The sequence below is a fragment of the Streptopelia decaocto genome (assembly GCF_964273445.1).
Source record: "Streptopelia decaocto genome assembly, chromosome: 12".
NCBI lineage: Eukaryota > Metazoa > Chordata > Aves > Columbiformes > Columbidae > Streptopelia > Streptopelia decaocto.
In genome coordinates, this window is record NC_138667.1 from 10,416,411 (window position 1) to 10,431,642 (window position 15,232).

The following is a 15,232-nucleotide window of genomic DNA, read 5'->3' on the forward strand; positions in this document are numbered from 1 at the left end:
GACTCATAAGATGCGGAGACAGAGGAAGGTCAGGGAGTTTCTTGGTCAGGAGCTGGGGCAGATGAATGTGCGATGGTGGGTACCTCTGAGCTGCGAAATGGCCATTTGAGTTACCCTCAAAATCACACTGGCCCTTCCAGTAACGTGCTTTGTTTGCTCTTTATTTCTGTATTTCTAGTAGGGTTTCTGTCCAAATAATGAAGTTATTCTGATTCCATAGCATTTTTTTTTTCCAGTAGCCATTTCAGAAACTGGGTGCTTCATTTAAAATCTCATGTACAAAGGCTTCCAGAAACTATCATGGCTGTGCTGCTTGTGTCACTTGTTGGTGTTCAACACGCTCTCATGGCTCAGCTGCAGATCTGAGAACAGCTTCACCTCTTGCTTCCCCAACCCATCTCTGCCTTAAATGCCTGTAGACAGCTGGCAAGAAGAAAAGAATTATTTGCATTTAATGAAACTTTCCTTTCTATTTTTCTTTCTAACTCTTAATATTCCATGAAGCTTCAGTGAAAAAAATAATTCCAGGTCTGGGCTACTTATAAGCGTGATTCAGAGAAGAAGCATATACGTAGGGTACATGGGTAAAGTCAAGTATGTGCTGTAACCTCCTGTTAAATAAATAAGTGCATGTGGTTCAAATCAGTAGCTCATATCAGAAATTAGTCTTAAAGCATTTACTGGCTCTTAATTATTTGCCTCCTGCTTTGAAGAAATACTGGTATGTGTCCACTTTGCTGACGCCCCATGTTATCCATAGGACCTTCACCTACTGACTGTGACCCTCCCAGGGCTGAGCCCAACTCTGAGAATGCTGATGCACGAACACGGGTTCTGCAGACGCGGCTGGTCGGGCTTCCGTTGCTGCAGGGTGACGTTGCACAGGGTGACGTTGCACAGGGTGACAAGGGATGTGCTGACCCTGGGAACTGGCCACTGTCATCTGGGTGCTGATTAGATGGATTAGTTCTTGGTGCTCACATTCCCCAAAGGCAACTAACTACTCTGTGTGCACCAATGTGTTCAGAGGTATCTTCATGAAAATGCTGCTGATTCCCACTTAGCCAGGGGCGTGATGAGCTTCAATTAGGTTAATATAAGTAATTACAGTCAACTACTGTTTTAGGACAAACTGAGCTTTCCCCAGTAATTGTAGATATTACTGTTACCAGTCTGCATACAGTGGTGTGTATTTTTATAGTTATGAAAGCTTACTAGTAATTGAATGATAGATTATTGCTATTATCCTGTATATCTGGGAGAAAACAGATAATTTTGTTGCTTTTTCATGTGTTCTGTTACAAATAAGAGCTGGGTTTTATCTGTTTGCTATGGAAAAGTCTATACTGATAGCCTTCCCTTCAGCTGCCTGCAGCATTTTACAGTACAGAAATAAGAGACCAGCTGCTTGAATTAAATCAAGTGTTTTCCAGAGTCTGCTCAAGAGTGATGGTGAAGCCTTTGCTTGATTTCTCAGAATCCAAAGGGTGACAAATGTGTTTTGCTGGGGACCCCTGAGCCCCACAAGGCAGCTCAGAGAGGGACCCAGGCTGGGGCAGACAGGTCCCTGGGGAGGGAGTGCTCTTAAGCTCCTCTGTAGCGATTACTGCACTAACTGCTCCCTCACATGCTCAAGTTTTTCATTTTGACAGGGTGGCAGACGCTGGATTTTGGAGTGGCACGCAGTATATGCACCCATGGCAGTGTGGGGAAGGATTCCCACCTCTGCCACGCACAGGTAACTGCCTGCTTTACATTGCTCAGCAGGACAGACGGATTCAAGTGGCAAATAGCAGCCTGCCTTGTGCTGGATCAGTTGTGGTGGGACGTACTTTTGGTAGCGTTCAGGGCTGCTTCATGTCTTCAAGGTCATAACCTTGGCCTAAGACGTTGTTACAGCATGTGGTGGGGAAGAAGATGGTTTTGCCTTCCTCTTCTGCTCCCACATGTTCATCTCTGCAGCTCCAGCCACCCCCTGACAGGCTGTCTGTAAGGTGAAAGGATTTCACTGCAGAAAACTGAGCATCCCTTGATGCTGTGCCCCATCTATTTTGGCTAATACCAATCACAGCAGTCACATGCTCCAAGATGATCACTCAGGCCAGTGGCAGTCTGCTGAGAAATAGAGTTCCTTTATAGCCAAGATAGGAAGATAAGGCACTGCTATGTTATTTAAAGCAGAGTATTTATGCCTGAATAAAGTTACTCCAGTTTCGGAGCTGGGTGTTTGCCTGGAAAGTCAGGATTTACATTCCACCCCAGGGACAGAAGCTCCCTTGTACACTTTCATATGTCTGTTTTCTTCAAAGTCATATGCCTCACCTACAGCTTCATTACTACCTACAATTACAACATATAGCTCCCATCAAGCATTTTGTAGCTTTTTTTGATAAACGTTGGCGGCATGCACAGAGGAATACACAAGCTAAGTCTGTGCCTCATTACCCTGCTGCAATAAAACGTTGTGTGCTTCAGGATAGACCTGTGAGTTGGGAAAATGGGACGTTTTACAGTCAAGGAGCAGAGACAAAAAGCAGGTGAGCACCTTTCCCGGGATCCCACGGGACGTTGGCAGCGGGGAGTTGTATTTCTGTCTGGTGCCCTAACCACTGAACCATCCTGTCTCCTGCTTTTGGGCGAGAGAGGCTGAAAATGCCATTGATTAGAAAGCGCTGGTGAAGAAAGGTGGGACGGACTAGACTGTGGTAGGAGACATGCAAAAATCAACAGAAGACAATAAATGGCGTCATGTAAATTAGCTTTGTAAAACATCTTTCTGTTTTAATAATCTATGCTGCTATTTAGAACACACAGGCAAGGAGATACCTTTTTTAAAAAACAAAACAAAATAACAAGATATGATTCTAACCAGACAAAATCCCTTTAATTAGTCTGAAGTTTTTACTTTTGTTTTATGACAACATATTTCCATATGCATCCCAGAAAGCTGGGAAAACATGGAAATCATTGACAGTTTGCAGCATTCACTGCTGGGATACAGCAGCTTATTTCAATGAAACCTAGATAAATTCTCTGCTTGTAGAAAACATTTGTTTGGTGGTCCCTTTGTGTTGCCATCTTCCACTGCACATCTGGTTTAGGGTGGAATAAATGAGCTCATGCTTGAGAATCAGGTTGTTTATATGATGCAATATTTAAATGTTTTTTGTAAGTCTGGAAACATAATTGCCATCTTGGTGGCACAGGTTACACGAACGAAGCCCTCCTGTTGTTGTGGGTGAGCTTGGGCCACTATGGAAAGCAGTTTTCTCCAAAACAGATATAGGTTTGCATTCAGTTGAACTGATGTAGGACAAGGCTTCTATGGCTGCTCAGCACCAAGGTTGTGCCGAAGGGAATTTCGGAGTCCACCACAATGCAAGTGATGGGGATTATTAGCTGGAATAAAATAGCAAGAATTTTTGTTAATGCATGTCCCTGGGAGATGCACACGAGTGGGTGATGGGGAGGCGCTGGGCCCTCTCCTGCCCTGCCCAAAGTGTGGGGCACAGGAGCAGCTCAGCTGTGGGAGTGGGTTTGGTGTGTGCGTGTGCTGGGGAAGGGAAGGTTCTAGTGTATTTTCCATTTAACTAACCACAGGCAGTTTGTTTTCAAGCACTTTGGTTATTCCGCTGCGGTAGGAATGGGCTGCATAACCACGGACCCCTCATTGCTGCATCCCCATCCAACACCCTGATGTGCTGTGGGGCCCTGGCCAGGAACCATCTTGTGCCAGGCTCGGTGTGGGGCTGAGTTGAGGAACTGCAGATGCTGAGAGTGCCACTTGCTCTTCCTGAAACCCTGTCTTTAATCTTGAAAGAACGATGGTGTTTTCCCTAAATTTCTGGTTGTCTCCATGAGGTGTCTGCTTGGCCCCAAGTGTGGCTGCTACCCCTGGGGACACCAACCCCTTTCCCAGCTTCTCCAAGAAGGACAACAAGATGTTGACCCTGAGCACTAATTACCCATCTGCAAATTGGTATGGTATTTTCCCATCAGGTTTTTAAAGCCACTGCAAATTTTCATCAAGACAGTTGGCAGGGTCAGATGTTACCTCTAGCAATCAGATAATTTACCGAGGTCTACGAGCTGCACAAGTGCAGCAAGAATGGAGGTGATGTAGTGAGCTCTGCCCAGGAAAACCCCAGTTTGGGATCCGTGCCTCTTGCCCTGCTGCCCGGCTCCCAGCTTGACACCCGTGATGTGCCTCGGGCTGGCACCAAACAGGGAACACACAAAAAGTATTACAGCAGAGGAACACCCACCTTCCCCCACCGGGGCCCTGTGGTGGGAACACAAAGCAATTTTGGTTTTTTTCTGAATTTCTTTGCTGCCTTTTTTTTCCAAGGTGGGAGAGGGTGGCTGTGCACACGAGAGGACTTTTGGTCTTTTCACACAAATGCTTGTACAGTTGGGAAAAAGCTGGAGCATCACTTCAAAAGGGGATATTTTTTACTTGCAACTTCTAACGCGGAATTTTTTTCCATATCTCTCCCACCAGATGAAGCGTTGGGAACTGAGGACACTCTCCACCCTTGGGGGGTCCCCTGGAGCACCCTCCATCCCCATGTGGGGACCCACCTGTGTCCCGTGTCCCCTCGGGAGAGCTCTGGGCCTCCCAGTTAATGCCAGGGAGGGAACCCCAGTGCTAAACAGGGGCATTGGCAGCTTCAGCTCTCAGGGTTCATATTGTTTTGAAAGAGGTGAAACCTTGACCTTCCAGTTACTTACTGGCCTGGGTAAGAGGAGAGCTGTGCAAATAAATGCAATGTATAATGAAAGTGAAAACTGTCAGAATTGGGTATTTCACACTCACTGTAAAACCGAAACCTGATTTTTTTTTTGTTGATTAAAAAATTCACTAGTGCGCTGCTTTTTTTTTTTTTTTTCCATTTAGAAATGAGTTGTTTTCAAATAAAGAGATGAGGTTTTGTTTAGAAATTAGTAAAATTTGTCCTATCTTTAAGCAAAGGGGATTTGCAATGGGAATGTCTCGGTTTGCGCAGTGACATACATGTGTGCGTGTTCCTATGTGAGAACTCTGCTTGACAAAACAGAAAACTGAACCTGGGTGATGATGTTTGCAGCATCACCCAAAAAGGGCTGGTGAAGAGCACTGCAGATGCGCTTGCCAAGTCAGAGAATATATCCTTTTCTTTCTACACTCTTAAATTGTTTTTTGTAAATGTTTTTTCTCTGTGCAATTTGGCAGCAGAAATACTCCATTGCAATAGCAACACTGGCCACGCTTCCTTAGCATCCCGTTCTGCTGTTAGCGGTTTACATTAGCGGTATGACCGATCTGATTTGCCCTGAATTCAGGATTGATGATGTCTCACCTATGTTTTTTGCTTTTGTCCTGGCCCGCACACTCTGATCGACGGGGCTGCTGCTTTGGGAGAGAGGAGCTTGTTTCTGATGGTTTTAGGAGGAGATAAACAAAGCCCAAAGTCAGATATTAATTACATGTTAATAGTAATCTTATTTTTCAGAATTACGCACAGGTCTTTTTTTAATCTTTCCATCTTTGAAATAATACTATGTTTCCTGTACTTCTGCAAATCTTGTTGCTGTTTCTGCAAGTTCTCTGTCCTTTCCAGCTGTTTCCCTCTCTCCATCACGGCTGCGGCTTTATTTAACAGAAGAAGAAAAGTGGATTTGCTGTCTGCACTGTGGTAATTACGGTGATCACTTTAGCTTTGCTCAGTGTTGCGCTGCAGCGAGCGGAGCGCTAGCACACGTCTAATAAACAGCAGGTCACAATATGCATATGGTTTTTTAAATAATCTGGGTATTGTAGGGTTTTTTTTCAAATTGGCCTTCTTTCTCATGTTTTAGCCGGTGTTTTGGCTGAGAGAGCTACAATAACAAGAAAACCAGCCAAGTGTAAATGAGCCCTTAATTTTATTTGATCAGAGATGACAAAGATTATTAAATGCCAGGAAAAAGTTTCTCCTCTGCTACCCCTTCATTGAAAAACTTGCATTTTCTAAATGCATCATTTAGGTGATTAATACAAAATGACAGACAAATCTAGTGTCTTATAATGTGTCACACTTGTAGATGAAACAGGTGAACCTGCTCATTCTCACACAACTCTGACTCCAAGAAAGCAGCTAAAAACCATCCCTCAACACCAGTGTTTTCACTGGAAGAAAACAAAGGTCACCAGTTACAATCCAATTCCTGCTCATTGGAGCTGGGACTTGTAGAATTCATGGATTATCTGTAACCACCCATTTTTACCAAATTCAGCATTATTTCATGGGTTGCCAAAACGCTGCTGAGATGCTACTTTGGAACAGAAATGTGTGTTGTAAAAGCAGCACAAGGGCAGCGTTCAGGCAGGTCAGCAGCAAAACCTCTCACATGTGGATCATCCTGTGCTGGGCGCAAGGGACAGAGCGGCTGAAGTTGTCCCACGGAAAATTATCAGCTCCATTTGGGAATGATGGGTGAATCCCACAGCCCAGATTATGCTTGATCTCAGCCTGCGGGTACCAGGGGTGCAGGTGAGCAGGCACAGAGAAACGAAGACAAATTTCATGTGAAGATAAAGTTTATCTACTTCTGATGTGGGCCATGCAGAAATAGCTCATTTCACACCGACAACAAGCAGGCGGATTCACTCACTTTTCTATTTATCACTAAACCACCTCCTCATGGTGCCTTTGACCGTAACACAGACTAAATTCTCATTTTTACAAACAAGAAGTGCTAACTATTTATTTCTAATGTTTCCAGTTCTCAGGGTCCTTGCACTGGAGATTAGGTTCTCAGCTGGCTAGTTTAATTTCTGTGGGCACTGTCACCCTCTAGTGGCATCTCACTGTTGGTTTGCAGGGACAGCTGCTGAATTATCCTCCTGTGGGGTTTGCCCCATGGTCATTCCTTTCTCCCACTTATCAATACTGGCTTTGCCAGTTCACCAGTTAAAAGCCTGCAGGTGTGACACCAGCTTTATCTGGCAGGTTTTCCCTCTGGGAGTGACCCAGACTGGTTGAATGAGGAGGGTTTCCATGGTAAGATGTCTTTGGAAGACTGGAGGGTTGTGTTTAAAGCTTTGGTTTTGGTGTTTGAATGTATGAGGAAAAGCTTGTGGGAGAATTTTGAGCTCTTGAATACTCAAGCTATTGCAAAGTGGAAATGCAGAGAGCTGTGACCAGGCAAAATAATCTCTCGCAATAACACAGCGGGGATGGGTGTGTGTGTGTTAATCACACAGCTGTGATTATGTTATTTAGTGGTTTGCTTCAGCTCATGAAGGAAATGTACAGTGAAGACATCCCCTGCTCACTGCTCAGGTCTCTGTGCCATCCCCTCTGCTGTGAAACGTTCACTTGTTGTGGTCAAAGCCCAGCTCTCACTTTCCTGTCTAATCTTTAAAAACTTGAGATGAGCAATGCTGTGTGTTTATCCTCATTTTTTTCCCCCTTTCTGTATCCTTCATAGCTCTCAGTGGGTTTTGGTGATGTCCTGTGGGTGATGTGTCCACAGCTGCCCCTATGCAAGAGCTGGAGGATGACACTGCTTACTGTGACGGTGCCTTGATTTCTCAGGGGTTATGTCCACACAGGAGAACAAGCAAGGTACCTATAAATACAAGTAGTAATTTCCCCTTGCCAGTGCTGAGAAGGGGCAATAAGCGGGATGAGGGTTGTGGCACCTTGCCTGGTATTGCGGGTTTCTCAGGAATGATTTCCAGCACTACAGATCCCAATCGCTTTACATAATAATGCAAACTTCAGGCGCCTCGTCCCCATATGCAGCTTTGGTTTGAGTTTTCTTTGCTTGTGAGTCACTTGTGGCCCACAGCATGTGCATCACCAAGGAATATTTGTAGCATAATGAAACTGCAAACAGATAGATCCTTAAGATACCTACTAGCTCCTTCTACGATATTTTGTTACAAACTACGGAACAAATTGTGTGAGTTCTAGTCAAAATTTGAATTAAGTTATAACGGACTAAGCTGTTATTAAGTTTATGCTATATTGTACACATGACATAGGACAGAGAGCTGAAACCTGTGACATTTTTTTTTAAATTAAGTGTGATTATAGTAGCTATAGTATAGTGGCTATGCTGTGAAAGCAAAGCCTTGTCCAGTCAATCCAGCTGGTTCTGCCTTTCCCAGACACCATGCAAAGCCCCAGGGAACTGAGCTGCTTGAGAGCTGCCCTCTTGCTCGCTTAAGAGAGGAAGGAGTCATAAAATTAGTGATGAAAAAGGCAAAATGGGGTTCTCCAACCTGTCCTGTGTTATCTGGTAGCCTTGGCTCCTGCGGAGATCCCTGCAGCAGCCCTGGATGTGCACCCTTGGGTGCGTGGCTTGGTGTAGGAGAGACCTTCAGGAAATGGAAATGCATTTGGATTTAGCTCTGTAACTTTTACTGCTGCCAATGTCTGTCTGTGCAGCTGAAGGACTGAAAGATCTCAGCTCCAGGAAGGCAAAAAGCGATGTGGTCAGGTCTTCTCCTCGGGGAGAACCTCATCCCCACATGAAATGCCATCAAGGGACCTGAGTGTTGCTCTGGTCTGGCTTTAAAGAGCCTTGCAGCCTCAAATAACACCACTGCTCATGTCTCATCCATAACAATAAAAACTTCATATGTTTTTTCAGTGTTTTATTTTTAAATTTAAACTATATTTTCCCCTATCCATCTGCCTCTCCATTTAGCAACTGCCCTGTGAACAGGGGAGAGCGAGCAAACAAGGAGCTATTCTAAGAAAAATGAAGGTAACCACATCTGAAAAAGCAAGAGCATAACCCTCACAAAGAGCAGAAGATTAAAATAAATGCTTTGAGATCAATTAAGCTAACTACTGGTTTTTTCCTTTTCTTTTTTTTTTTTCTTTTCTTTTAAAATTTATTATTACTCCTGGTTGGAGCTAATGAAGCATAATGAAACTGCAAACAGATGTTTGAGATACCTACTAGCTTCTTCTACGATATTTTGTTACAAACTATGGAAAGAACTGTATGAATTCTGGTCAAAATTTGAATTAAGCTATAAGAGCAAAGCTATCGTGAATTTTACACTCTATTGTATATATGACTTATAGGATAGAGAGCTGAAACATTAATTAAATGTGATTATAGTAGCATACAACTCTCTGTGGAGCATCCATATGTTTCTGCTCATATTTTTAATGGCGGCAGAAAGAAGTTAATAAAATTGTTACCGAGGAAGGTAAACAATTCTGTAAAGATCTTTCATATGGGAGTGTTAGTGGTATCTCCCTGGAGCCACAGTTACAAAAATATTTAGGAGTTTGTCTTGAGAATGACCCAAACCACTAAAGAGCAGTTATTCTCTGCTGAATATATGTAGAGCTTCTCTTCAGCCACAGTAGGATATATGCAAATAAAATAAAATTTTTGGCCTTAACTAACTTTACGCTGTGCTGACAACACTGGGTCTTTGGTGGAATTACAGCCCTGTGGAAATTGGTGGTAAAGCTGTCAGCTTCACCAGGGTCACCCCCTTCACCCCTTGTCCCCTTTGCTGCCCAGAACAGGACCTGCGCTTGGGCAGCAAGTGCATGTGGCCCTTGCAAGCGGAGAAGCGTCTTTTTGATTCTGTTGGATGATATTTGGGAGGTATGTACATCTTAACAGCATTGAAAGGACATTCATATTTATTCACCTCAGAATCTTGGCTTCAAAGGAAGAACTTGCCATTCGTTTTCTCTTTAGTGACGCACTTTACAAAAAGAAAGGGACCGTATTCAGGAAAGCTGTTTTTGGAGTATTGCCAATTACAATATTTAGAAATCTCAGGCCTGATTAAGAGGCAGTGAATGGAGGTCAGTTTATCTACAGGTACAATTCTCAGTGCTGTGAGTGTCGGGGCATGGACAGGGAAATCATGCTCAGTATTAATCTTCAATTGCAGCTGCTTTCCTGTGAGGTCCAAATCTACCTACAGGTTGCCTTAATAACTCCTAATCAGCTAAAATCCAATACCTACCCCTTGCACCATTCCTCCTTGAAAGCCAAGTGCCAATAGGGGTTGGTGGGGCTCCCTGGACCCGGCTGGAGAGGTTTCCTTAGTCTGCTCACACGGCAGAGAATGCTTAAAGCCAACATGTAATTAACTGATTGGTATTAGACCAGGATGCTGTGGTCAACTCTTGTGAGAGGTCATGAGGTCTCCACTGACCACAGGAACTTGGTTTTGCATCTCATGGCAGGTATGGTAAACCCTCAGTGGATGTCTCTGTATAATGCATCAGGCTTTGATCTCTGTAGCAATCCTTTATGCCCAGCATAATAAACCATGTTTAGTGCATGGGGAAAAATCCACTTACCTTTTCTGCTGACTTTGTCCAAAAGATGAATTGGACACCTACTCTGATAATTGCTTCCAAGTTTCTTATTCTTCTCACTAGCCTGTTTTGAATTCATCTATAGAGAAATGATGACTTAAATTTTGCCTTTGCTCCCCATGAGAAAAGCAAAGCAAAGGGGGTATACTATTTTACACAGGTGTTCCGTAGTATCTGTTTTTATATCTTTTGTGAAAGGAAGTTTGGGGCTTTGGCTTGGTTTCAGTTGACATTACCGCAGAGCTGCGGTACATCTCCTGGAGAGCTGGAGCACAAAGGGCTCGGTTAGGACTTGTACAAATGGTTAATGGACCTAAACCCATTAAATACAAGTTCTGACAGCGTGGGTCAAACTTGTATGTGTCAGTCTTTGGATTCTTCCTTTCTCATTCTCCTAATTGGGCTTATTTTCTCTTTAAAAATAATTGGCAGAATTTTATGATGTGAAAACAAAAATAAGACAGCTGCTGAGATCTGTGAAGGCAAAACATTTTCATGTGATTTGGAGTTCATGTAACCTTTCTGTCAAAAGATGTACTAAGAGATGCATTTTGTCATGACCTGCTTTTGGCTGGTTGTTGGTGACTGGGTGACAGAAGTATGACTTTTCAGTTTGGTTCATGTAAAACAACATGTGTAGTGATGCTCTGTGTATCAGTCAGGACCAATTAAAAAAAAATGAAGGGGGGAAAAACCTAATCCGCTCTTCCCATTGATCTCTGAAAACTCAAAAAACAAGGGAAATCAGTCGGAACTTCTTCATTGTAATATTTTAGAGAGCTTTCTAGCCGCAGCACTTGTGACAGGAAAAATTACTCCACTGTCCCTCAGCGCTTGGAGATAGGATTTTCATGCCAACCAAATCCCTGCTCGTCAATTAAGCTGGAATCCAGCTTTTTGCCAAATGTTTGTTTAAAAATAACCTGCATGGACTTGATCTCCTTTAAAGAAGACTTCCCAGTAATTTGCTGGGAAATCAAAAAAGAGAGGAGAGAGGAAAGAAAGGGGGCTGCTTGGGTGGCAGCAATCCTGTATGGGATCATCACCTGGGCTGCTGCAAGACTGGGCACAGATCGTGGTGCTGGGCCCTGTTTTGGGGCAGGGATTGGGCATGTCTGTGCTGGACATCTACAGCATGTCTGAAAGTGGGCAGGCGTCTCCTCCAGTTGTTCTTGCTCCAAGGAAGGAGCAAGATGTGCTGCTGCCACGTGTGGTCCAGCGGGTGGTCCAGTGTCCCCTATGGGGTTGTGCCATGGCCAGGAGATGCGTGTCCCTGGTCACAGACCCACTGCCTGCTCTGCTCTGTCTCTGGGAAGAGGTGAAGGCAGGAACCCAGCTCAGGTCCTAACAGTTTTCTGCAAGATATTCCTTATTTTGCGCTGTCCACTCATCGGTTCTGTGAATGATGTGTTTCTGTGTGCTTCTAAGCAACTGATGGGTGTCTTTGGACTGTAAATCCACATTATTTCCCACCGGATGAGTATGTTGCATGACACACTTCTGCTCCCTCTTTAGAAACAGGTATTCCTAGGTTTCAGTGTCTGTTATAAAGTTCAGCATGATGAGCTGAAAATGTGGATTTTGGTCTTATTCAGAAATATAGGACTACAATTTACTGTCTCGGTGACTATTCCCAGTGGTGTATTTATAGATTTAGGCTTGGCATTTCATGGAGACTTAATGGAGTATGCTCCCCACAATGGAAATATTTTCCTTATGCATTCCTCCTAGAATGAGTCCAAGGTATAAGGCTGAGTAATTCCTTGAGGGTCCTCTAAAAACTCCAGCCAAAATATTTGGGAGAAGAGGGGAAACAGTCCCCAGTTATTCCATGGGCTGGTCCGGGTGATGTGCTGGATATGCCTAAGCTATTGGTGGTATTTTTTCAGAGTGAAATTCACTGCTTTGCCCAAGTCCCGAGCAATATCCTTTTCTTTTTGCAGTTTAAGGGGGATTTAAGTGAAATGCAGACCTTGTGCTGACTCTGTCTGACAGTGTATTCCACTCCAAGTGAGCAGAGGGAATTGCAGGAGAGCCCTTTAAGCTAAAGATTTATATCATGTATATATCAGTCACTCCTAATGTACAGTTCAAACCCCCGAGAGTCCCTCTGACATCCAAGTATTGGAGGGAATTGTAAAATTTAATGTGACTACAAAGTTTCTCCTGGCTTAATAACCATCACATGAATAAGTATCATTCAGTCTTGTAGAATTCTATAGGATGTGCCATTTAAGACTATGAACAAGAGTCTTTGTTTTTGCAGCACTTTATGTAAAGCCTTGTAATGTTTTTATAGCTCTGCATTGCTTTCATCCTCATTGCGTGAGGTTTTCTTACAAGCAGTGTTTTGGCAGAGAGGAGCTGAACGGCTGGTATATGAGTTTGTGGAGTTATTGCTGCTGTTCACCTGCTGTTGCACAGAGCAATGAATTCCTACCCAAGAAAGAGGAGAAAAGCTTGTGGAATATTTCGTCTAGATCCAACTACAAACTGCAGTAGCTGTGGTGATGTCTTGGTACTGCTCATGCCCTGCACGGAGATGTCAACTGCCAGATTTGGTTTTATCATATGAGGAAACAAACTCTTTAATGAATGAAACCAGATGCACAAAATTGTGCTGAAAGACCTACAGTCACTTTGTAAAGAACTCCAGCCAGAAACCTTGGAAAAGGCACACAAAAACATTCATAGAATTTATTCTTGGCAATTAAAGGTAAATATGCATTATGCAGATATTTGCTTTTAGCTGCACTATACCCATTCTCTGCATTTCCGCACAATCCCTGTGGTGCAGGACTCCAGCACGGTCTGTCTGTTCCTCATCATTCTCTTCCTCATCGTGGGACACTGGCCAGGAATAGGGCTGGGGGTGGTTCCCTGGGGGTTTTCTTCATAGAACAGAAAGATCCAGAAACACAAGCAGTTGTAAGAAGGGCAGATCTTCTGACAGTAGGTAAAGCAAATGTGAGTTAATCCTTTAAATGAACCAGGCTGGTGGAAAAGCTTGAACAAGCAGCTGGTTTCAGTTTGGACAATTCCCATTGACCTGAGTGGTTTCTCCAGCAGGACCCACATGGATTAGTCAGTACAGACTGCCAGTCATCCCCCACGCAATCAGCATGTGTTGCAACATGTTATTCTATGAAACAAGCTAGTCAAAACTCCCTGAGAGCTACTGAAATGCTGCTAAACTGAAAAATAAAATGCCTTGTGAAAAATAGATTGAATCGGAAGATATCTTGCAACTTTACAGCCCAAATCGCTTTAAACTTCTTTGATATTAATTTTATTAATACCATTCAGGTGAGAACCCCATTGTAACCTGGGTGAGAGACTGCTTGGTTGGTGTTTTTTTGTTTGGTTCATTGTTGTTTTTTTTTTAAATTCTCTAAATTGAATGATTAACTCTTCCCCAGAAGCCTTATTTTCACCTTAGTATAGCCAGCAGCTGCTGCTAGAATATGCTGCAGTGGCAGGCTTGACTGTCAGCCAAGGCGTGGTGTCACCAGCCTGGGTTGGCAAATAGGCAGCAATGACATCTGGGATGGAGGTAGGATGGGTGAAGGCGGCTGATGCCATTCCCATGACACGTGGGGACCAGCAGAATAAAAGGGAGAGCCAGAATTCTCCAGGTGAATCTGAAATGTAATTAAATAATTTGTGTTTGCTTTAATATAGGGATGTCTGATATTATCTGTCTGCAGCATTAGTCTGTGCTGCTGCCTTTGAAGCTAATAATTGGCATTAGGGTGGTGTGTTAGTTGCATGATTTTGGAATGAATATTAGTTATCCAGACAAATGGGCATTTTCATGGTATTACCCACTACCACATGATGTTACATATTCCTCACTAGTGGTTGTGTTCAGGTTTGGGCATCACTGGGGTTTGGGGTTTTTTCCTTAGCTAATTAAGAGTTGTGAGAAGGGCAAAAAATATTTGGGGTGTTGGAGAAGAAAGGTTAAACCAGCAAAATATAGCAAGCTTAGCTAAACGAGGCTTAAGGTGGTCATGGCTTGTGATGCTGGAGGGGTTTGGCACTGAGGATGCCACCATTCATTAGTGCACCGTGTGGAGCAGCAGTTAAGGATGGGGACAAGCAAAATGCAGCTGAAATAGCAGGACGTACCCTTGGAAATGAAGTATTCAAAGCCCAGGTTAGTCCCTCAAAAACTACATTGCTATAAATCTTGGGGAGGTTTGCTAGAGAGCAATCCCAGCGAAGGGCAGGCTGGAGGAGCCCAGGAGCTCTTCACAGGCTTTGGTTCTTTGGTTTTGGGTGTAACATTGCAATGGGCTTACATTAGGTATGAGTTGGATCTGGTTTGTGCAACGGCCTGAGTTTTTTGGATTACAAGTTCTTAGATGATGGCCACAAAGGAATTTTAATTAGGAAAGTAAGAAAGATTCTGCTGGGAGACGGGCAAACCACGGTAATTATTGACAGTGAGAAAGTTAGCAAAGAGCAAGTAGTCAGGGCATTTATAGAGGTCTTATTGAGAATTACCTTCATGTAATTTTTAAGGATACCAGTGAAAGAATCTTTCATAAGGAAAATTACTCAAAATGACAGTAGTGTCCACTCCTATGCTTTATCCAGTGTTCAGCTGCCCTCACAAGCTTTAATGAACATGCAGATGAGGATCAAGCTGGCTCTGTGGCCACTGAACATGTAATCACCACAAGTGTTGGGATTCCTGGAAGAACCCACCAGGGGATGCTGATTCCATGCTGGTGTCAGTGGAAGCTCCCAGGCCCCAGCAAGGCAATTGAGGTGCCCAGAAGAGAGCTAATCTGTCTTGCTGGGCAACAGATCCAAAGTCCTCTCAAAAGCAGGGCAAACTGCACAGTTTAAAAGCAACTCTGTATTTCCAAATGCATCTGTCTTGAAACCAAATA